The sequence below is a fragment of the Mustela nivalis genome (genome assembly GCF_964662115.1).
Source record: "Mustela nivalis genome assembly, chromosome: 4".
In the NCBI taxonomy this organism is placed as follows: Eukaryota; Metazoa; Chordata; class Mammalia; order Carnivora; family Mustelidae; genus Mustela; species Mustela nivalis.
The window spans coordinates 83,972,624-83,997,355 of record NC_139023.1 but is presented as its reverse complement, the minus strand read 5'-3'; positions in this window follow the sequence as shown (position 1 = coordinate 83,997,355).

Below are 24,732 nucleotides of genomic sequence, written 5' to 3'. Positions count from 1 at the left end.
CTGAAGTTGTAGTTTACAAGATTGAATCTGAAAGAACTCTGTTCCCTCCAAAATCTGCTCTACTCTGACTCTGTCTTTTCCACTTCTTGGGCAAGAAAGCTCAGAGCAACTAAATAATGCTGTTTCTGCTATGTTAGTCCCACATCTAATTAACTGTCAGTTACTGCAGATGTTAATTCCAGTGCTTCTTACACATCTTAAATCTACTGTCCTGTGGCTGTCAACAATTTCCTTGAGATATCTGATTATTTATTGCAAGAAGCACCAAACTTGTCCGTCTCCTATTTTTCCTCTATTTTAATTTATGTTTCTCAAATCTCAGAGATCTCTTTTTAAAAGTGAACCTCATGGTTATGTGTTCACAATGCCATAACAACTGGGGCCAGATTTATTGATTTAAGCACAAACCCACTGGCCCTGACATTCAAAAAGCTCCTAATTATTTTCCTATTTCTTTATTTCTTAATTATGTTCTTGTAAAGACTAAGCAAGCATTTACTTATACTTGTAATAATAGTAATAGCAATAGTGCTAGTACTAAGAGCAGCACATTCACATTTCCCTTTATGTATGTGTTCAGTTCCAAAAAACCCAATTATAGTATTTCAAATATACCTATCACCTTTTAAAAAAGTGTTTATTTGAGAGAGAGAGAGAGAGAGAGAGAGCACACAGAAGGAAAGGCAGAGGGAGAAGCAGACTCCTTGCTTGAGCAGGGAGCCTGACATGGGGCTTGATCTTAAGACACTGGGATCATAACTCGAGCCAAAGGCAGATGCTCAACCAACTGATTTATCCAAGTGCCTCTGCCTGTCACTTTGAACCAAACTTCAACCAATCAGTTTTCATTTAATTGTTTGATTATTTAGGTTGACGTATGGTTAAGTTCCTGATAGTATCCTCTCTTTTCCTTTACACCTTCCAGCTTCTTCCAAGAGCTCCCTAGGCATCTTCCCTAAAGTTTTGAAGGTCTGGATCACATTTTAAAACTACTTATTATAATGTATGGCTTTCCCTTTATTAGTTGTATTCGTTACTTAGGCCATATACTCCAGGTTAAAGAACATCTCCAATTTTTTGTACTATCTTAATGGAGAATAGCATGTTGCATATCATAAGGAATTGATAAATATTACTTGTAATATTTCATAAATATTAAAATATGTATTATTTGTCATATTTCCTCCCATTTTATAGCAATTTTTCTAGCTAGACAGACCTACTGACATGTAAAAAGTCAAAGCTTTACTTCAAAAATTACTCATTTGATCAAAATCTATAATTTCTTCACGTTAGTGTGCATTTAACTATCTGGAAATGCAACTTCTACAGATGGGAAGATTTCATGGAAGTCTCCTTCCAGATTACTTATAACAGTCTTAAATAAAACCAGGTCCAGGATCATGTATAGAAGATATCTGAGGGAAGTATATCAAGACAAATTCTTATTTATTTTTATATTTTTCTTTCATACATGTTAGACAATTTTCTGTCCATGAGAAAGATCTTCTTCTTCATAACTTCATGGTAACTTGGTTATATACTAGGTCTGCAAAAAATTCTCGATATTGCCTTTGGGTGGCTGCCAAACACTTTCAAGAATAGAAATGGTGATTTATAGTTTACACTTTTCTTTAAATGGACTGCAGCTACAAGAAAAAAGTTAGCAATCTATATCATATTATGAAAAACAGAGTTGAATAACAACGAGTAATTAAATATCAGAACTACATGAAGGAAATGTGGGAAAAACTGAGTCACATTTTAAAAATGATTTTCTTGTGTAATGTTTTCTAACAGTTAATACCTCATAACAGGAAATGCCAAAATTTCCTAAGAATTAATTATTTTTGAACTTAAGTCTATTAGTTTAAGTCTGAAGTTTGGTTATCATATGCCATTAGCCATAGTACAAAAAAATTAAAATGTATGTAAAAAGTGTTTTTTGGTTCTTACAGAATACAAATTTAAATATTTAAATGTAGAAAGCATAATTTCTGTTTTTCATTAAAAAATTAGATTTTATACACTTTAAGGACCATTCTACAGGAAAACATTAACCCTCTGTTAAAAGGATTTTTTTGCATGTGTGTATGAATTTTTGTAGTCAAAAAGTCTCCAATAGTTAATGAATGTTAGAGTTATTATTATTATTATTATAACTTTATGGCTTTGATATCTGCAGATTAATTCTTATCTCTATGTATTCCGTGTAAATTAACACAAGGTAATTTTTATGACCTTACACATTTTATAGTGAATCTTTGTTCCTCAGTTTTCTCCCCTATAACATATGAATAGTATTACCTACCCATTATCATTATGAGGAATAAACAAATTAATACATGTAAAATCCTCAATATGATTCTTGAGACATAACCTTTCAATAAATAGTATCTGTTTTTGTATATTCTAATATGAATGATAGGAAAAAATGTGTCTACCAACATGTGCAGTATGTTTTGAATGTCTGTCTTCCTTGCTGCACAAAAAATACTGAGAGATGTGTCTATGTCTATTTAATTCATCCCCAAATCTCCTAGCCTCTCAAAGTTCCTGACACAGAGAACTCCTAATGGCCATCCACCGAGTCAATTAGTGGTTTAAAGACCAAACTGGCTAGAGTATGACAAGATGGAATGACTTAGTAAGGAGTTGCCTCTTATGCCCTGTGAATCCAAGCCAGTATTAAATATTGTTTGTTTGCAATTGGTATTATATATTTTATATATTAGAATTAAATTAATTTAAATTGGGGGTTAATAATTTAAGAATAGTTTTCTGTGCTTTGATTTAGACATATTAAGACCATAGAAAACCAGAAATGCCAATAACTGCATTTCACTGCAATTTTTTCTGATGCAATTTGATGAAAACCTAGAAGACATTAATAGTTACATTCAACGAGTATTTTATATTTTTTGTGAATATTTGTATTTTCATATATATATTTATATATAAACTATATTTATATTTATATATAAACTATATTTATATGTAAACTATATATAAGACAACAATAAAATATTATTTATGCCCTTTATTTCAAATATGCATTAGGATATATAAAAAGAAGAAGAATCTGAATAAACTTACGTCTAAAACTTTATATTAATTTTTCATTCCCCACATTCAAAATCTTTTCTTTAGGCTTATTGTACTTCTAAGTATTTAACTTTTTTTTAAATTTTTTATTTTTTATAAACATATATTTTTATCCCCAGGGGTACAGGTCTGTGAATCACCAGGTTTACACACTTCACAGCACTCACCAAAGCACATACCCTCCCCAATGTCCATAATCCCACCCCCTTCTCCCAAACCCCCTCCCCCCAGCAACCCTCAGTTTGTTTTGTGAGATTAAGAGTCACTTATGGTTTGTCTCCCTCCCAATCACATCTTGTTTCATTTATTCTTCTCCTACTCACTTAAGTATTTAACTTTTTATAAGATTATAACATAAGACAAAAAAATTTTTTTTAAAGATTTTATTTATTTATTTGACACAGAGAGAGAGATCACAAATAGGCAGAGAGGCAGACAGAGAGAGCGGGGGAAGCAGGCTCCCTACCAAGCAGAGAGCCCGATGCGGGGCTCGATCCCAGGACCCTGAGACCATGACCTGAGCCAAAGGCAGAGGCTTAACCCTCTGGGCCACCCAGGCGCCCCAAGACAAAATTTTTTTATCTTTCATTTACCGAATGTATGCTTCATTTATCCTTTGTGATTATTAATCAATCTTTCAACATTTGCCCCTTTTGTTATCATTAAAAATACATTGTTAAACAAAGTACTGTCTTTTAAAGGGAAATCCTTTATATTGTTATGCCTCCAAAATTAATGCATGTCTCATAAGCGAAATATTTATGTATGATATATAAAACCAAGAACTTTCATTTTCAGCATCATCCACATTATATAAGCCTTTTCTACAGCATGACGCAGTATATGTATGTTTGCAACATTAAGATCTGCCAAATATTTATGTCACATTATACAGGGTTATCTGATTGTGTAATGGAAAAACCCTGTCACAGCACATAACATCAGTGTTAGTTTCAAATTGCTGTGAGAAACCAACTTTTGAATCTCTTGATTTATGTAGGCTTCAACATCTCAGCTTAACACTGATAGACTTTTTTGCACTTAGACTTACAAGCATGTGATCTGTTAATGGGAGTACGTGTGTGTGAATACATACGTGTGTGCTCACATATATAGGAGCCCTAAAATACACATGCACAGCCATGAAAATCCATGTGTGGATTATCACCAGCAATTGCAATTGCAGGAAAGATAGTTTTATAAGAGAACTTGGATCCTAAGGTAGGTATTAAAGCTAAAATAACATGAGTCAAAGAAAAGAATAGCCTCATATGCTGTTTTTACATATGGAATAGATTAATTGTAGTAAGTTGGCAACAAATGTATTCTTGCAATCAACTGTCAATCTACTAAATTTTTATTAGCTTCATTAGAATTTGGCTTCAATTAGGATTCTCTGAGGGGAAGAGAGCCATAGGCCTCTAAAACTCAATTTTCTAGCAAATATTTCAATATATTCTAAAATTTAAACTAAAAACTGTATTTCATTGATTGAGTATGCCCTTGAATTGGAAACATAATTTGTGAATCAGAGCCACATGCTGCATTCTCCATCCAGTTACCAGCAAAGTAGCAATAAAGCATTATAGAATTATATTAAATCAATTTTTCCTCAGGCAAATTTGTCATCATTTAGGTTCCTGTTTCTAAATTCCAATAAGAACATGGCCTAGAAGGGGAAAGAACAGTGCTAGTATTTGGATTTTTATTTTAAATGATTTGCTTATAGAATTGAAAAGTAAAATCTGTGTCATTATTCTGAAAAAGCAATAACCTCAGGCTAATTTCTAAAGGAAATGAAATTTGACTTAACACAAAGCAGTCTAAAAGACCAGATTTTTCATAAAGGTTTTGTTTACATAGTTTATTTCAACAAATATTTCCTGAGAGTCCACCGGGGAGGGGGACTACTGCCCAAGTAGAGTCAAATTCAGGAGAGCCCTCTTTAGAAGTGAAGGGAAAGACAGTTATGAAAGGATGGAATGGTTGAAAAAGCACATACTTTTGGAGACTAAGAAGATGTGACTTTAAAAATCACTAGAACAATGGTTCTCAAACTTTGATGTGTCTTAGAACCAGCTGCGGGCTAACTGAACATACCCCCCCCCCCCAAATAAAAGAACCAGCTGCAGGACACACACAAATACAGAGGCCCTATCTTCTTGAAGGAGCTTGTGCCTTGGTATTCTTTATTAGGTCTTCAAGTGACTTTGTTTCCCAATGCTGAAGAACCAGTAAATCAAAGTGCCTGAGCTGGAGCAGAAACACCATCATGAGTCTAAAAAGTGATCAGATGTTTGAGGTGTCAGCAATGTAGATAGCCCTTTCAACATGAAAGTCAGTGAAAATTAAGAGAAAGAAAGAATGACATCATGAAAGTAGTTCAAGTTAGGTGGAAAAGCATGCAAATGATGTCATGATAAAATTGTCTAGTCAAAGATGGGTGTACAATGTCAGGAAAGAGAGAGTAAAGAGAGAAAAAGAAAGAAAAAAGAAAGATACAATGCTAGAAGAGATGATTAACCTGAGGAAAAAGGTGATATCTTCTCTTAAGGAAAAGAAGGAGAAGATGAGTAAAGGAAGAGAGCAAGGTTGAGAATGTGAGGATGGGGGGAAAATGTTAAGAGAATCGTGTAAATGTTTCTTCATCTGCTTAAGGTGAAGGGAGTATGAGCATGCCAGTTGTTAAGTGAGTAGAAACATAGATGGCTGGATTAAGAAGTTGTTCAGTCATACAGCAAGAATCAAAACAATTTGAAAGTTAGAAGGAAACTATTCTTGCATGCTAGTGAGAACATTTCATTAGGCATTTTACTCCATGCCTAAAATTTACTGAAATGAAAGATACATTAAATAAAAATTAGTTTATTTCCCAGTTTGCAAAGGATTGAAATCTGGACGGATAATGTTTTTTATGTTTAGTTATCGTGTGAGACTGTTCTTCAGATCATTAACTCTTATGGATGTCAGATGCATAAACTTCATAAAATAAACAAGAAAGGGGAATGATAGTAGAATTTTTACATCATATGTAAACAGACATAATGGGGATTATATTTTAGGAATTAAAATATATTTAATTTTCTTCCTTGATTTGTATCCCTTTATGTTCATTTATTATCAAGGCTGATATAAGCATTTTATTTGCTCTGAGAAGTAGACAGTGATCTCACTTGGGGCAAAAATGTCAATGATCAGCTTGGAATCTCAATATGACTTTCTAGAGTCCATAAAATGAAAATGCTTTCCAGGTTTCATTGAGAAGATAATTGTTTTTCAATATTGTTTCCTTTTTTCTTACCATATCAAAAGCTGGGATAGAATCCTACTATACGCAAAAGAACTCAGTATCTGATACTCAGTTTTGATCTTCATCAATATGAGAAATGCAAACTTCCAGTTCAAGGGAATTATGGGAAGTAAAAGGGGGCAGAAAATGAAAATCAGGGCGTCATGAACGTAAGTTAGGAGTCTAGCATGCAACTAGACTCCTATGTGCCTCCTTAGTGCCATTATGAAAAGATTGAGAGGGGATCCAAGACCAGAGTTTCCCATTTGGGCTTCTAGAAGTTTACATTGTGGGATTTCTTACTTACTCACTGTATAAGAATATTTGAATAAAAGCAACAGTTGATATTCTTGGGGAAGTGGAAAAAATATTATTATGATTATTTCTTAACTTTCACCCACTAACCCCCACATTTACATACACAAACTTTTGAGTGACGTGAAAAATTCAAAAGTCTACATATGTCTTGGTACTTGGTATCAGCTTGTTAATAGCTGACAGTGTCGGGCTGGTGAGTTTACCAGGGAGATTAGTGACTCTGAAGTGAAATGATGCTAAGGGAAAGGTCCAAAACAGCAAAACAGAAGCTGGAAGAGAAGGACATCACCAAGATGGCAAAATAGGTCATTTCTGACATTGTTTCCCTTCACAAGAACAACTAACAACTGTTCAAGAATAAGACATCACTGAGAGAATCCTAGAACATGGGCATGAGTTTAAAGCATCCCTGCACCACGGAGACCAAGACAGACTGCATTGGAAGCTAAAGAGAATCAGTTACACTTAACTGCATTGCTCCCCTGCCCAGGCCAGTGCAGCACCATGCAGAGAGGCTTTCCCTGAGCCTCTCCATTTCTCCAGTGGAAAAAAAGCACTAGGGAGGTGGAGCATCCAGGCATTGGGGTCACTTTATAGGAACCCCTAGTCTGATCTCACACCACAGGGATTACAGGGAGATTCTACAGGGCTCAACTATAGGAAATCCAACTGCCACAGAGAAGGAGGATGGGCTAGCAACAACCAAAACACAGATCTTGGCAGACTGAGTTTATATCTGCAGTGCCCAAGCAGTAATCTCAACCAGAGGTTTTGCTCATTTGCAGAATCAAGTTGGGGGCACATTCTGAGCAGGGAACGTGGAGACTGCAGATCTGCCTGATTTAGATCTTCAGACGAGGAGTTTTGCCAGCCATAGAGCTCAGTTTGCCCATGCCCACACAAGAGGTGGAGTCACAGACCCATTCATTGTCCTGAGTATCTGTGAACCCCATATGGTCTCAAAAGATGTATACAGAATGTTTCATCCAACAAAAGAAGAATACAAATTCTCCCCCAAGTAAACATGGAATATTTTCTAGGATAGACTATGTGTTAGGACATAAAACAAGTCTTACTTAGCAAATTGAAGAAGTCTGAAATAATACCAAATGTCTTCTCTGACCACAATGACATGAAGCTAGAAATCAACAACAAGAAGAAAACTGAAAACTTCACTAACACATGGAAATTAAACAACATGCCCCTGGATGACCAAAAGATCAAAGAAGAAATTAAGAGACATAATGTTTCTTGAAAGGAACAAAAATGGAAAAACAGCATACAAGAATTTATGGAGTGCAGCAAGAGCAGCTTTAAGAGGGAAGTTCATAGTAATACATACATTAAGAAGCAAGAAATATTCCAAATAAACAACCTAACTCTATGCCTTGAGGAACTAGAAAAAGAAGAACAAACTATGACCAAAGTTAGTAGAAGAGTGGGAATTATAGAGATTACAGCAGACATAAATGAAATAGAGAAGAAAAAAAATAGAAGATAGTCAAACAATATTTGGTTCTTTGAAAAAATAAACAAAATTGACAACTTTCACCCACTAACTAAAGTTAGACTAGCCAAAGACAAAGGCAAAAGGACCCAAATTAACAAAATTATAAATGAAAAAAAGACATTAAAACTGATACCATAGGAATACAAGGACTGTAAGAGGCTACTATGAAGAACTATATGCCAGCAAACTGGACAATCTAGAAGAAATGGGAAAAAAATTAGAAACATACAATTTACCAAGACGGAATCAGAAAGAAACAGAAAACCTGCATGGAAAGACTACTGCTTAGGAGATAGACAGTAATCAAATAGCTCTCAATGAAGAAAAGCCCAGGACCAGATGGCTTTACAAATGAATTTAATCAAACAGTTAAAGAATTAATACCAATTCTCAAATGCTTCCAAAGATATCAAAGTTGAAGAAATACTCCCAAACTTATTTTATGAGACCAGTGTTTTCCTGATATCAAAACCAGAAAAAGACACTACTAGAAAGGAAAACAACAGGCCAATATCCCTGATGAATATAGATACAAACATTCTCAATGAAATACAAACAAACCAAATTCAGCAACACATTAAAAGGATCATTCACCATGATCAAGTGAGACTTATCCTGGAGATACTTAGCATCACTACTCACTAGGAAAATGCTAATAAAAATGCAATGAAAGATCATCTCACGCCTGTTAAAATAGCCGTCATCAAAAAGACAATAGAGAACAAGTGTTGGCATGGTTGTAGAGAAAAGAAAACCTTGTGCATTGCTGGTGGGATTGTAAATTGGTAGAGCCACTATGAAAAGCAGTATATAATCCTATCATATGATCCAGCAGTTCTATTTCTGGGAATATACCCAAAGGAAACAAAAGTGCTAACAATAAAAGATAACTGCACCCCCAAATGCGTGCATTATTTATAATAGCCAAGGCATGGAAACAACCTGTGTCTATTGATAGGTAAATGGATAAAGAAGTTGTGGTATACAGCCACAAATAAATGAATCACAATGTGGAAGGACCCTGAAGTCATTATGTTATTGTGAAATAAGTCAAATACTGTATGATCTCACTTACATGTGGAACCAACCGACCAACCAACCAACCAAACAACTCACAGAAAAGAGATCAGATTTGCGGTTGCCAGAGCTAGAGGGTGGGTAGGGAGAACTGGAGGAAAGTGGTCAGTAGGTACAAACTTCCAGTTAGAAAATAAATAAGTACTAGGGAGGTAATATACAATGTGATGACTACAGATAACATTGCTGTAGGCTATATAGGAAAGTTATTAAGAGAGTAAATCCTAAAGAGTTCTTACCACAAGAGAAAATCTTTTCCTTTCTTTCTTTTTCCCTCCCTTTTATGCCTTTTTTAAAAAAAATATTTTATTTATTTATTTGAGAGAGAGGCAGTGAGAGAGAGAATGAGCAAGGAGAAGGTCAGAGAGAAGCAGACTCCCCATGGAGCTGGGAACCCAATGTAGGACTTGATCCTGGGACTCCAGAATCATGACAAGCTGAAAGCAGTCACTTAACCAACTGAGCCACCCAGGCGCCCTTCCTTTTCCGTCTTAATTTGATAAAGATCACCTGCAAAAAACTCTACAGATAACATCATACTTTGTGATCAGGAACTTGAAGCTCCTTCCTACTGAAATCAGGTACAGTGCAAGAATGTACACTCTCACCACTCATTTTCAACATCATACTGATTGATACATGTCATTATACATTTGTTCAAACCTACAGAATGTGAAAAACCAGCAGTGAAACCTGAGGTAATCTGTGGATTTTGAATGATTCTGATGTATCAATGGTTTATATACCATTCTGGTGAGTGAGTGTTGACAATAAGAGAGACTATGCACTTGTAAGGCAGGGGATATGTGGGAAATCTGTGCACCTGCCTTTCAATTAGCTGTCAACATAAACTGGTGCTAATAAAATAGGTTTTTTTTTCCTTAAAAAAAGCAAAATAAAAGTTCTTAATGGTCATAATTAGAATAAAATCCTTTTATTATTGATTTTTCTGAAATGTGTTTCTTTCATCATTGAGAGAAAGCTTTTCTAAAACTTGTTTGCAAATAAGACAAAGGTCAATTGTTTGAGTTCCAAACAATGAAATGTTATCAATTAACATAGGTTTATTTTTATTTAAAATAACTTAGATTGCTATACATTAATTTAGTTTAAAACACTACAAATTATTGAATTTATAAAAGCTAGATTTTGTTAATTACCTTTCAGTTGCTCCAGCCATGTTTGGGAAATATAATGACAACAATTTCTGTAAATAAAGTTATATAATTTATCATAACTATGATTCTGTTGATATTCAAATAAGGCACGAATATCACACTGTCTTCATAAAATGATGTCTTTTTTAATAAAACCTTAAAGGCATAATTGATTTATTTGATAGCATTGTGGCTGTTGATTACTCAAATTTCTATGTTTAATTGACTAGGTATGTTTCAGAATTATCACTGGCTTCTAAACAGCAAACTTCTAGTTCTAAACCTCTAAAACTGTAATGTATTACGCAGAGGTCTTTTTCCTGGGGGAGATATCTTCAGTTTCAGCCATTTTCACACCTTCTGATGGGCAAGCTGGAGACTTAATAGATAAGGTAGAACATATCTTTAATGGGATAACCAGCAATTATTTTGTTAGTGGCTTATTAGAAAATAAGCCTGTACAGATGGAGTTAGAAAATTTCTTAATCAACCAGATTGGGGAAAATGAAATTTGGCTTATGATCAGAACTAGTGGGAGGAGAGCTTTTATTAATTAGTCCAGATGGAGACCAATAATAACAATATTGTGGAAAAGAGTTAAATTGGATTGATGGCTCTTAATTAGCACTAACTAAATGTTTCTGAGATTAGACATTTTTCTAAAAAGTTCACTTCTCAAAAATAAGTTCTTCTTTGATTTTGTTTTAGATTTTTCTTCTCTATGTAATGATACTAAACCATTAAATTGTACTAAAAGGTGGTAGCCATGATGGAGTGCATTTATTTTTTAAATATTTTTTAATATATGCATTAAAATATGCATTCGGCTTGAAGCGAGTGCCAGATACCTAGAGACAATGTTAACAGAGATACCTTGCAGGAGGTCAAGATCTTAGGTCACAGGAAATTTCAGGAAGCAGACAGTTCAAAATATTTAAAAAAATTATTTATATAAGTTATTTTTATACATAATAAAACTATACATAAAATATGCATATCATATATTAACTTACCCAAGATGGCTTGGTATCTATAGCAAAATACTCATACAAACCTGATTTGTTGGTCAGCAAGTTTTAAATTTTTTTTCTTTCTTTCCTTCCTTCCTTCATTCTACTTTCCTTCCTTTTTTCTTCCTTCCTTCCTATTTTCCTTCCTTCCTTCCTTCCCTCTTTCTATTTATTTAATTTTCTGAAGGAAACTAAATGCCTAAGGAAAGATTTCTTGAAGTCACGTTTACATTCAGAGTTCTTTGAGATACCTAGGATAGCAAAACTGGCGAACAGTATTATTTGCTTGAAATTGAAAGTTGTCAGTTTCACCCACTGACTAAAAATGTTAAATTTAAAGTAATGATATAGGAGAATGACTTACAGTAACACAACAAGGGGTGTCAATGACATACCAGTGAAACCAGTGAAAATTATTTTAAAAACCACTCACAACCTGTTGAAATGGTACTTAATCAGCTAATGAAAAAAAGATCTATTCAAGAAAATCTATGAGAAGTTAGTAAGAAAGACAAGAGACTGTGATATGTGACCCAAGACCACTCTCTGCCTCCCATTCCCAGTTCAGCAAGGCACAGACTCTACTCCAGATGACTGAGGCCAAGAACACCAAGCTCTCTCTCTTCTAAGCTCTTAGTCAAAGGGCTTTCTTCCTGGGAGAAGCATGACTTCAACATTTCTCATCCTTCCAACTACCTGTTTCTGAGGCTAAGCCCCAGCCAAGTGGTTGAGAGAGATAGTACCCTTCCAGATTCTATTATAAAAAGGAGACACCACCTTGGGCATGGCACACTGAGAATACTGGGGTCTCCTTTGCTGTTGCCCTGGCCCATGATTACTTTCCCCAAAAACCTATCAGAGTGTCACACATAGTTGGTCCTCAATAAATGTTTAATAGAAAGAAAGGGGTTTGAGAAAGAAGGAAAAAATGGAGATATGAAGAAAAGAGACATACAGAGAACATTTGAGTAGCAACCAAAAGCTTGTATGCCAAATGTCAACATCAGTAGGATATTACATAGAGATGATGTTTGAATCCAATTTAAAATTTGTTCTGGAAGAAAGGGCCAATTGGATAGTAAACTACAGTATATTTTTTCAACATTGTGACAGAATTGATGGTCTAGTGAGCCTTTAAAACACCATTTTCTCAATAAAACTAGTACTTAGCCTTTCTTTTATTGCATACAGTTTTGATTTAGTAAGCTGAATTCTGCAGTTCTAAGTAGAAAACTTTATGAACAGAACTATTCCCTTTGGCATCTATATTCTTTTCTGGTAACAGGTGTTTTTATTTCATTTCAAAAGAACAGACTTTTTGCTATAAATCAATGTAGCATTTCTTCTTTCTTCATTACATGTCAACTTCTGGTTTTACTACACTTTATTGGATTGCACTTAGTATGAGTGCAAAACATATTTATAGTATTGGTGGATCAGTTCACAGCATTTGTTCATTTTTTTCCCCTAAATGAGATGAGTGAAGTGCATATTCCTTTTAAAACTGACAGTAGAAGTAATTTCAAGTGGCTTATCAAAGACCTCACATCTTTAACAAGTTCTCAATTTTATCTAAGAGAGCCATATGAATTTAAAATGCAACTTCTGCATTAACTTACTGCCTATCTTTGTGAAACTAATTTATCATCCTTATGAAAAATGGGAGACACACATTGAATATGACATGGTTGGTTCAATTGCTTTGGAGACAGTCTATGCTACATTAATTAAATCATGCTTAACATGTTCCATTGGTAACTGAAGTTCTTGGAAAAATGCCCTTACTCTTAGAAATATTAATACTGTGAGCTGTAATCAGAAGAAATCTTAGCACTGAGTTATGGAATTTAGAAAGATCCTCATAAGTTAGAAAGTTGAGCTCTTCTATTTTATAATAATGAAAATCTGAGATTTATAGATGATAATATGAAAAATGTCCCTGGGCTTTGAAGGGTAAAAAGATGATACATATAACTTACTACAGAGTTTCATTTTAATTCATCATTTCCAAACAATTCATTTACTAAAATAGAGAATTCATATTTGACAAAGCCATGTTTTAATATTTACAATGAGGTGAACTAAAGAAGACTTTTGCAATGTAACATATGCTATCACCATCAGTGAGAGACTCTCCCTAGTGCTTCCTAATCTTTTTATTTTTCTCTTCATGGCCTACCTAGAAAATGAAAGTAATATTTTCAGGGAGCATATGGTACTGACAAAGCTGCTGGTTGGAAGGAAAAAGTTGCTGGTTGCTAATAGTGGGCAGGTGCTCTGCTTTCTAAAATACATGTTAAAGTGGAGTATAACTATGATTTTTAGGCAATTTTCTCAAAAAGTTTATAGACAAAGAATATTTATCATTTATATATATAAGCAATAGACAAATATATATAATGTTCCTAAGTCATTGGACTTCATTTAGACATTTTCCCACTATGGTTTATTTTTCTTGTTCTCTTAGAATTCACCATCAGCATCAGGTTCTTCTCATATTCATTACTTTCCTTGCTTTTTATTATCTCCAGTATCCCCAGAGTCTTTGAATTTAAGCGCAGCATTTTTGAACCTATTTATGTAAACTTTTGCAAAATGTACTCTATTTCTTTTATTAGTCTTTTAAGACAGATCCCAGAATTCAACTGATATGAATTTAGGACAGTGAACATTGGGAAAAGGTTATTGCTTTCTTCCTCATGGTGTCAGGATCAGAGTCCAGGTAACATTAAAAAGATCCCAGTAGAAGACCTCCACTCTACAGTCAAGGAAAACTTAAGAAAGTTGATTTAAAGCCCTCTAACCAGGGGAGAACCAATTTTATAAATCTAGGCAAAGAATATAGGGACAATGTTAGAGGAGCAGGGTTCTCTGCTCTTTCTTCTGGAATTCAAGTTCTTATTATCAAAATGAAAATTTAATAGTATAGATTTAAGGCCACCAAACTCACAGTCAGCTCAAGAAGAAAGTAGGTTTCAAAGTCAGGAATCCCATCACTAAATATAAATAGTCTGAACTTGAGCCTCAAAAAAGGAAACTTAGACAGTGAATGATTGGTCAAATCAAAGCAGCATCAGTGGTAAGGATGACCTGATTCTGATGTGGAAGGCAAACAAATGACCTACATTATATTCTATTCCACATGTTAGGCTGTGATGGGTGCAAAGCTTGGTGACAGCAATGAGTGAATTAGTGGGTGAGCAAAAGCTTATTTGAAAAGGTCAGACAGATAGAGGCAAGAGATTCATGTCCAGAATCACACAATGATCTGGTTGATGATTTAGAGCAGTGTAAAGAGGAGTGTTGATCTGGGTTAACCTTTGAGAGTCCATGGAGGAAAAAGAATTGGTGGATTTTTCCTTCTCCTTTCTCCCTGCAATCACTAGATAGTTAAAAAACACCTTCCTGGTTATTGAATGCAGAATACTTTATATATTTGTGCATAAGAAACCAATATTATTCCACATTTTAACTTAAAATTCTTAGGAAAAGAAAACTACTTTTGTTCCTTCCTTTTATAAAATATAAATAACATATTAAATGCCAGTGGATAAAAATGTGCAAAGAGAATGACAGCTTTTAAGTTCATGACCCATGACACGTTAATGTGTCTGTTTCTATATCTAGTTGATTCTCTACCTATCTATGGATTGGCATTTATATTTTCCAAGCCATTTCCAATCAGTAGAATCTCTTCATCGAACACTGAAATTTATATTACTTAGACAGAATAAGTGAAAGAATAGAGGACATGAAGAAGTAAACCAAACTATTAGAGCATTTTTAAAATTCTTTTTAAATAAAAGACTAAAGGCAATCTAAGACAATCAATCTTCATGCATATAAAATATACTTAAAAAGGCTACTTTTTAATTTAATAAATAACTCAAAATTAATTAATTGTCTAAAGCTTGGTTTGTAAGAAATCCAATCTCAGGAGAAGTCACCCCCAAATTTTCAATTGCAAAAAATTATCTTTCATATTTATCCCTAATGAATATTATATTATGTCTTATACTTCTCTCCCCTTCCTCTCTCTTTCTCTCTGTTTGCCTCTGTGTCTGTCTGTGTAAAATTATGTATATGAATATACATTTTTATGTGTATATATGTAAATATATGTGTACAAATATATTTTTATTTTCCCACATTTTTAATTGTTAATTTTCTGGAGCTGTCCATTAAATAAACATAAAATTACTCTGTTACTCCAGTCAGTTATTTACAATATTAAAGATTTCTAAGAATATACAATATTTAAAGTAGATTATTTATTTATGATAAAGGATTTAAATGATATATTTTTGAGGAAAGCTAGTGGAAATTGAGCAGATATAAAATTGCTTTTTGATTGTTTCAATTATTATGATCATCTTAAACCTATATTATTTTAGTTTTATTCAGATACTTAGATTAATAATGAAATAGCCACTACAGTGTGAATGTTTTTGTGAATAAAGATTTTGAGAAAAACAACCAGTTCACTTACATACAAGTGGTTTTGTTTGTGCATTTTAAAAAGTCCAGAGACTGCAGGTAATGGATACCAAAGCTTTATTTTTCCCTCAAAACACCTTTTGCTTATAAAACAGTCCCTACTTGCGGTTTTTCTTTCCCTGATTTCAGTTACCCATGGACAACCAGCATTTTGAAGCAGATGACCTTCATTCTGACATATAATCAGAAGGTCAACAATAATCCTATATCATGCACCTCATTTCATCTCTTTCACTTATTCCTTGTATATGTATATATCCTGGAAGGTGTGCATGGACAATAATTTTCAAATAAGCAATCTTGTCTCTATATCCTTTGGGTTTGAAGCAAGTAGATTTTGGTGCATTCAGGAAATTCAGGATGAGGTGAGAAAAATCAGAAAAAGGATGGTAGTGGGAGTGGAAGAGGAGGCAAAATGTTCTGTAGATTTTGGCTCCTAGAAGGGAGGAGGCATTGCTGCATAGACCATGTGTGCACTGTGCTCAAGATGGGCAGATGGTATCCTGCAATCAAACAACTAGCACATAGGAGTCCAGAAACAACCAAGGAAAAGGGAATAAAAGACCAGGTACTTAAGAAGTTGGACATCCCTATTGAAAATGCAAGCCAAAATTGGGCTGGGCCAAATACCAAGTCCCTGCTACTAGTAATAGTAAGGGGATCTTGCCAGGGTGTCCCAGATAGTCTGTCTTCCTCTTATACATTTCTTACCTACTTTTCCTAGCCAGCTTTAGAAATCCTCTAGAATCCCAAGTGGACTGGGAAATCAGGCAGACCTGGCAGCTACCATTCCTCTTCAACTGTCCTAAACTCCTATCTTTTAAGAAACCTGATACTCTCTGCTGTAGCTGAGTTCTGAATTCCAAGACTTAGGATGATAGCAAAATGTTATTGATGATGATGATGATCAGGAGGATGATAAGAAAAGAAAAAACAAAAATCTTTCTATGAAAAGACTACTTGAAGTTGGAATCCTTGTACAACATCTCACTCTATGTTTTACATCCTTAGTGACAGGATTTGGCAGAACAAGGTTTAGAGAATGTGTTAGCTAAGTAGTATACTATGGAAATAAGCTTAGTTTCTGAAGGTTTCAACCAGGGTGGCTTCTATTTCAGTTAAAATTTATTGCTTTAGATTTCACTCTAGAGCATCCTTAAAGGATCATGTGGTTTTTGATGTAAAGCAGAGATCACATATATAACAACCCTAAAGAGGTTATCAAGAGTCTGCCAAAATTTAGCTCATTTTAATTGACCACAGATGAAATTCTTTTTTATTGAGACCAAATCCATTTATTTACAGTTTATCTCCAGCAGTTCTAGGTTTTTCTTCTGAAATTAGACAGAATAAGTCCCAAATAACATCTTTTCAAATACTTTAAACTTTTCTTTCCTCGTGTCTGTTATAGGATACCTTAACCTCTGATCTAACACCCCACACACACCATTACACACACACACGCTGCCTTTTCAAACTAAGCATGGCACATTCTTCTAAACTGTCCATCATTATGTTTGCTTTTAAATGTTCTCAAAATCTTCAATGTTTAACTAAACATATTTTTATATGTGACCCAGAATGGAATATAATATGTCAGGTAGAGTATTATCTCTTTGGAACTTTACATAGCCATGTTCTACTGTTTCATATCAAGCTTACAGTCAACTAATCCTTTGCTTCTGTCCTCCATACTTTTCTCTACATAAAAACTTTTTCCAATTTTGTCCAACATCTCTTTAGGGTTTTGACTGAACAACCTACTGTGAACCTTACAATATTTCTCTTTATGACATTCTTTTAATCATCTACCTGTGGTTCCATCACTTTTTGCAACAGTGTATTATAATTAAATATATGTGAGTTACAGTATTTGGTGTTTTCCTCCAAACTCAAGTCTATGTCTTTTTCCTGGCAAAATTGATTTGCTAGGCTAAAAAATCAAACCTGAAGATGAATGGTGTCCCTGGACTTGTTGAAGCTTGAATGTTGACTCTCAAATCATAGTGGAAAGTTTCTACAGGTAAGAACAGAACCCAAATAGCTAAATATTGCTTTTAAGAAAATATTCCTATACTGTACTGGTACATTCAATGTTATGCTGGGCCTCTAGATAAAAGAATGACATCAACCTGAAATAGTCCAATGAGAAAAATGTAAATCTAATTCTAATCAAATCAGTGGACCCAAATATCAGTAGTAGAGGTAATATAGGGAGAAGAATGCTATATTGTTATAGCAAAGTCTAGATAGTGAGGAACCCTAAAAGATAAACAAATACATTGCAAGATAAAAATATATTAGTAGGCGACCTACATGTGATACCAGAAAACATAAAATCCCAAAAGAGAGCACAGGCAGTAATTTCTCTGACATCAGCCATAGCAACATTTTCTTAGATATGTCTCCTGAGGCAAGGGTAACAAAAACAAAAATAAACTTATTGGGACTACATCAAAATAAAAAGCTTCTGCAAAGCAAAAGAAAGAATCAACAAAGCTAAAAGACGATCTACTGAATGTGAAAAGATATTTGCAAATGGCATATGCAATAAAGGGTAAGTATCTAAAATATATAAAGAACTTACATAACTCAATGCCAAACAACAACAACAACAACAACAAACAAATAAAAAACATACACAAAGAATCCAATTATAAATGGGCAAAAAAAATGAACAGGAATTTCTCCAAGGAAGACATACAGATTGCCAACAGACATATGAAAAGATGCTTAGCATCACTCATCATCAGGAAAACGGAAATCAAAACCACAATGAGATATAACCTACACCTGTCAGCATGGCTAAAATTAAAACCACAAGAAACAACAAGTGTTGACAAGGATAGGGAGTAAAAGGAGCCCTATTGGACTTTTGGTGGGAATGCAAATTCATGTAGCCATTGTGGAAAATGGTATGGATATTCCTAAAATAATTGAAAATAGAACTATACCATGATCAATCACACTACTGGGTATTTACACAAAAAATATAGAAAAACTGATTTAAAAGAATACATGTGCCCCTATATTTATTGCAGCATTATTTACAATAGCCAAATTATGGAAACAGACTAAGTGTCCATTGATAGTGAGTGGACAAAGAAGAGGTGGTACGCATACACACACACACAGAGTGAAATATTAATCAGCCATAAAAATTATGAAATTTTACCTTTTGAAACAACTCACGTATAATACGAAGTGAAATAGGTGAGCCAGGGGCGCCTGGGTGGCTCAGTGGTTTGGGCTGCTGCCTTTGGCTCGGGTCATGATCTCAGGGTCCTGGGATCGAGCCCCGCATCGGGCTCCCTGCTCCGCAGGAAGCCTGCTTCCCTCTCTCTCTCTCTCTGCCTGCCTCTCTGCCTACTTGTGATCTCCGTCTTTCAAATAAATAAATAAAATTAAAAAAAAAAAAAAAAAAAGAAATAGGTGAGCCAGAGAAGGACAAATACCATATGATTTCACTCATAAGTAGAATTTAAGAAACAACAAATGAATAAATTAAAAAAGAGACAACCCAAAAAACATATTTTTTTTTTTAAGATTTTTATTTATTTATCAGAGAGAGAGGGGGAGAGAGCGAGCATAGGCAGACAGAATGGCAGGCAGAGGCAGAGGGAGAAGCAGGCTCCCTGCCGAGCAAGGAGCCCGATGTGGGACTCGATCCCAGGACGCTGGGATCATGACCTGAGCCGAAGGCAGCTGCTTAACCAACTGAGCCACCCAGGCGTCCCCCAAAAAACATATTTTTAACTACAGAGAATAAATTGATGGTTATAAGAGGAGAGATAAGAGGGGATGGGTAAAATCGGTGAAGGGCATTAAGGGTACACTTATCTGATCAGTACTGAGTAATGTACAGAATTGTTGAATCAGCATATTGTACACCTGAAACTAATAGAAAACAAGCTATAGGCAGGACATCAATACATTAAAAATTGAAAACATTTACTTCTTTCACTTTTTAAAAAATATTATATTTATTTATTCGACTGAGAGACATAGTGAGAAAAGGAACACAGGTAGGGAGAATGGGAAGGGAGAAAAAGCAGGCTCCCCACTGAGGAGGGAGCCGTACCTGGGGCTCCATCCCAGGACCCTGGTATCATGACCTGAGCTGAAGCCAGATGATTAAGGACTGAGACAACCAGTTGCCCCACTTTATTCATTTTTAAATTGGAAATTTGAACACTATTGAATGCTTGATGACATCAAGAAATTATTGTTTTTATTTGTGGTGATGGCATGGTAGATACATTTTTAAGAAGAGCTCTTATTTTTTTAAAGCATAATGATATATCCACAGATAAAAAAGATACAACTTTTGGGATTCATGTCAAAATAATTCTTTTTTTTTTTTTTTAAAGATTTTATTTATTTATTTGACAGAGAGAGATCACAAGTAGACAGAGAGGCAGGCAGAGAGAGAGAGAGGAGGAAGCAGGCTCCCTGCTGAGCAAAGAGCCCAATGTGGGACTCGATCCCAGGACCCTGAGATCATGACCTGAGCCGAAGGCAGCGGCTTAACCCACTGAGCCACCCAGGCGCCCCATATCAAAATAATTCTTGAAAGGAGAATTGTATGTGTGGAGATGAAATAAGATTGGAAATAAACTTACAATATTAAACTGATTGATAAGTATTTGGAATTTCTTTGTATTAGTCTATGTATTTTTGTGTATAATGATGTTTGTCATAAAAAATGTTCTATGTGTAAGAGGAGGGTGGGGAGATGGGTGAGCCTCATGGTAGATATTAAGGAGGACACATTGCATGGAGCACTGAGTGTGGTGCATAAACAATGAATCTTGGAACACTGAAAAAAATAAAATTAAGATGTTAAAAAAAAGATGTTTTTTAAAGTATCTTTTGGCTGAATGACTGATTTAAAGATATACACACACACACATACATATACATAAGGGATCATATAAGAAACTTCTTTTTTGATTTAGGGTTTTAAAGGACTACATTTCTACCTCTAAGGGGGTCAGGTGATAATTAGAAAAAATAACTTTGAAATTAAAATGCAAAACTAGAATGGTGGAATAAATGCTGAAGTGTATAAAATGAGAATTGTATGAAATATCTGTCTTTGACAAATTCATAGAAAAATGGAGGCCGATAAACAAGTAAACAACATGATTATTGTGCTAATATATGCAAACTAATTGTGCTATGGAAACTAAAGGAAAATCATGACTCATTCTACCTGCTTGGATAAAGCGTGAATTACTTAGAGGAAAGGATAAACTAAGAGGACAAAAAGTGGATTGACACTTGATTTTGAAAATTTTTGAATTAAGTGCCAAAATATGGAAGTTAATCATGTAAGGAAGTCTTGGAGTTTTGTGATATACCAAAATATCTTGAAAAATAATGATAAAAGTAAAATAGTCTGGTGATTTTGTTAGGCATGTATAGGAAAGGGAAGGACTGGAGGAAGATTTGGTTGGAAGTCTATTCTGAATACACACACATAATTTATATGTAATACTAGAATTTTTTTGTTGTTTTCTTTGGTGTTGGTATAGTGCTATATATTATAACAGCTACATAATGCATGTTTATCAGCGATAGGTGGTAGGTGGGCTTCCAGGCTGGTTAAGTGGCTCTGCCTTTCTATTTCCATGGCTAATATGGAGCCCAACATGACCACTGCAGTTCTGGCATCTTCAAGGTAATGAAAAGAAGGTAAGAAACCTGAGGAGTGATGCCTTTTCCTTTCAGAGCAAGACCTGGAAATGGTGTATTTTTTTCTTTTTAATTTGTATTCTTTCCTGTCCTAAAATGTAAGTAGTGGTTAGCATGTAGAACCTATGGTTTGTTTGTTTGTTTAAAGATTGTATTTATTTATTTGACAGACAGAGATCACAAGTAGGCAGAGAGGCAGGCAGAGAGAGGGGAAAGCAGGCTCCCAAGTGAGAGCCTGATGTGAAGTTTGATCCTGGGACCTTGGGATTATGACCTGAGCTGAAGGCAGAGGCTTTAACCCACTGAGCCACCCAGGCGGCCCAGTCCTATTGTTTTAAGCCTTTAAAGATTTTACACATGAGAACAAGAAGCATGAAAGAAGCTGGGAAATGCAGCCTTCAGTTTGGTGACTATGTCCAACTAAAACTCTTTTCCTATGGGAGTAGGGATGAACAAACACTAAGGAACCACTAAAAGTTTTTTATATGGACTAAAAAAGTTACCTAAAAAAGAAATAAAATAAAATAAAATAAAATAAAATAAAATAAAATAAAATAAAATAAAATAAATAGCGATGCTGAAGAAATGCCTTAGTTAATTAGAGAAAAAAAAGAGAGGACCTGAAGTATGTGGCAATAGTTTGCAAAGGTTCCTCTTGTTCTTTTAAAATTCAATCTCAGAGTATTTTATTTCATAAATAAAACAAAAATACAATAAAAATAAGGTAAAAATAAAATAAATAAAATACTAAGTATTGTTGAGTATACATAAATATTGGGTATTTTTCAACTGACCCACAAATTGGAGAAAAAGAAATGAGAGACAAATTCTTTTTCTATAATGCACATTTTTTCCTCCTTTAAGGTAGAAGACAAAATTGAAGATAAGTTAATCATATTTCATTAAAAATATTCATGCATGTTAACTGTTCAATTTCTTTTTCAAAATATTTTGATAGAATTAAAGTACAACAAAGTAAGTATTTTTCTTATTCTAGAATTGAGTCAAATTCAGCATGGGGTAGGTGATAAACCTAAATAGAAAATTTTTCATAATCTTGTCAAATTTTATAGTATAAAAGAAAATTTCCTTGACTAAAATGAACATTATTGTATATAAATTTTAAAATTTAAAAAATCCTATAGGGTTTGCCTATAGTATACAGATTTTAGGACAAACTATAAAACTCATTTGATTGACTGTGCTTGTGGCTAGAAACAGACAGACCAAGAAGAGGAAAAGAGAGCTATTAAATTACAAATAACTGCCAACTTTATGGCAGTGTCTAGTGAGAGATTCTTTTCTAATCACCATCCCGAGTCCTGACACTGAGAGTACACATTACTCAAAATATTCAACTACCTCTTTCAGCTAACTAGATATGAAATGCATAGAAATGGAAACAAAGACAGACTTTGAACTTTTGATACTTCATGTGAACCTCTAATTTAAATATACATTTCTCAGCTGTTAGTTCTCACTTCAGTTTCAGAACAATATTTTTGACCTAACCTCCCTACCAAATTCAGTTATATGAAGCAAGTAAGTGTATTCCCCCCTGGGATCCTTGAAAAATGACTTAATTTGACAAAGAAATAATTTCTTTTCTCTACTTCTCTCTTTCCCTTTCTCTCTCTCTCTCTTTTTGACTATGAGCCAATGTTAAACCTGAAAAATGATACTAAACCCTTATAGCAGCAGACTTCCCAAAGCTAAATAACTAGGAAAGGCTTGCTAAATAAATACTTAGAGACACTCTAAGATTCCTTTATAGTACTTTCAGTTGTCTAATTAGGCAGGTACAGTAAATCGTGGTGTGTAGTAACAAGCAGCTAGAATAATTTAGATGTCTGGGTGGTTGGCTTATAAAACATAAACGCTAATGCTGTCCTTCATGCATCAAAAGTTGAAATTAGAACTTTATATGTATCTTAAATCAGTCTGACATGTTATGGCACAGAGTAAAATGCCACTTTTCAGCTGTAATAACTTGCTTGTCTATATAAAAAGAGAAAAGCCAGGATAAGGGATATGTTTGGTATGATATCTGATTATTTTTTTCTTTTACTTTTATCTGATACCAATAACTTAAAGCCAGATAAATATTTATTCTCATATTAAAGGGAAAATAACAGATGTTGGTAAAAACTTCCCTGACATGAGTCTACAAGTTCAGAGGCCTCTAGAAGTTTTTGTCAGAGAATTACATCTCCATCGTCTCAAGAAAACAAACAAACCTGTTTTAGTTTATCTTTTTTCTTTTCATATCTGCATGCCTATGATAACATTATTGTCTAACTGCAGAAAATAAATCTGGAAATAGTAAATACTAGTAAAATTTCTGAATATTTTGTTAGGTATTTTATTTTTTGTATTTAGTAATTTGGAGGGGCTTGTTTCTTATGGTAAGGAATATGTCAAGCTATTGTTTTATTCTTAACAATATTTACCTTTTTTCTGGAAGATTTAACAGGGTGTGATGGAAGAAAAAAGATGTTTTGCAGTTGATCTGTTTTCTGTTCATGTATTATGACACCTGATTTAATCTCCAACATCAATTACACACATCTCATCTTTGGTCAGTTTCGGTGGAGATTTAAAAAGGATCAGTGTGGAGTGGGGAGAAAGTCGTAAGATCCTCAAGCTCTAATCCAATTTTTTTAAAAATTGAATGCTACAAATCTTTAGAAGTAATAAACTCAACTCAGTGGCTGGTGATGATATATTTTTTATGTAAAATAGAACTGAATAGTTTAAAAAAAAGTACATCACAAGTGGTAAAAATAAATAGAGTTTTAGGAAAAGTTTGTTTTAGTTTGTGTATGTGTGAGTACTGGGTAAAATGTATTTTTTTTCTTTAGATCTGATAAAATTAAACTAGGTAATAAAGTTCAGAGGCCCTTCAGTACTCTCTGAAATGAAGTTCAGAGCCCTTCAATAAATAAATAAATAAAGTTCAGAGCCCTTCAAGTTGCTTTCTGATCCCAACTAGTCCCTTTCCAGTTCACCAGAGAGAATTGAAAGCATCATACTGAAAATCGCTGCTCTGGTACCCTGGTAAAAATAAAAGCT